General features: G+C 46.3%; 1 non-coding gene across 1 annotated transcript; it reads left to right on the top strand.

Annotated features, from left to right (window-relative positions):
- Nucleotides 1-317: 317 nt before the first annotated feature.
- TRNAN-GUU (transfer RNA asparagine (anticodon GUU)) lies at nucleotides 318-391 on the top strand. Its single transcript has one exon. It is a non-coding gene; the product is annotated as a tRNA-Asn (tRNA).
- The last annotated feature ends 251 nt before the right edge of the window (nucleotides 392-642 follow it).

Here is a 642-nt window from a genome sequence, read left to right as displayed (position 1 = left end):
TTTTAGAATAACTAAAGCTGAGAAGAGCCCCGCTGTCGTGGCTCATTAAATATTTCGCTTGACTACTGAGCCAGGGTACCCGGGTTCGCATCCCGCCACGGCGAACGCGTTCATGTGGTAGCGAGACTCAAGGCTCCCGTGTACTATGTGATGCATGCACATTCCAGAACATCAAGTGGTCAAAATTTTATCCAGCCCTTCACTACAGCGTCCCAGATAGGCTGAGTCACTTTTGAACGTAAAACCCCTTAACGCGAAGGGGAAATCCTTCCAAGACCAGGAATTTCAAAGCATGTTAAAACTCCGTTGGCGTCCCTGCCTCCGTGGCGCAATCGGCTAGCGCGTTCGGCTGTTAACCGAAAGGTTGGAGGTTCGAGCCCTCCCGGGGGCGAGCAAGGTTTTTGTTTTTTTTATGTGAGTACCACGCTATGTGATGAGTTGCTTTTTAGCATTTATAATCAAATTTCCATAACGTAAAGTTATGTGTATCTTGTGTGTTGTTTTTTTTTTCTGTGTGACTTTGTTCTCGTCTTTAGGGCGTTACTGTTGCGGACTTCCAACGTGCGTTGATTCGCGCAGTTTTTCCACGATTCTCTTGCACCTGTTATTAATGCCAAAACATTAGATGTCTATGTTCACAAC

Source organism: Amblyomma maculatum, chromosome 11, assembly GCF_055883805.1.
Source record: "Amblyomma maculatum isolate TAMU_Amacu chromosome 11, ASM5588380v1, whole genome shotgun sequence".
In the NCBI taxonomy this organism is placed as follows: domain Eukaryota; kingdom Metazoa; phylum Arthropoda; class Arachnida; order Ixodida; family Ixodidae; genus Amblyomma; species Amblyomma maculatum.
Note: the sequence above shows the minus strand (reverse complement) of the source record. Positions and strands in the feature narration are given on the sequence as shown.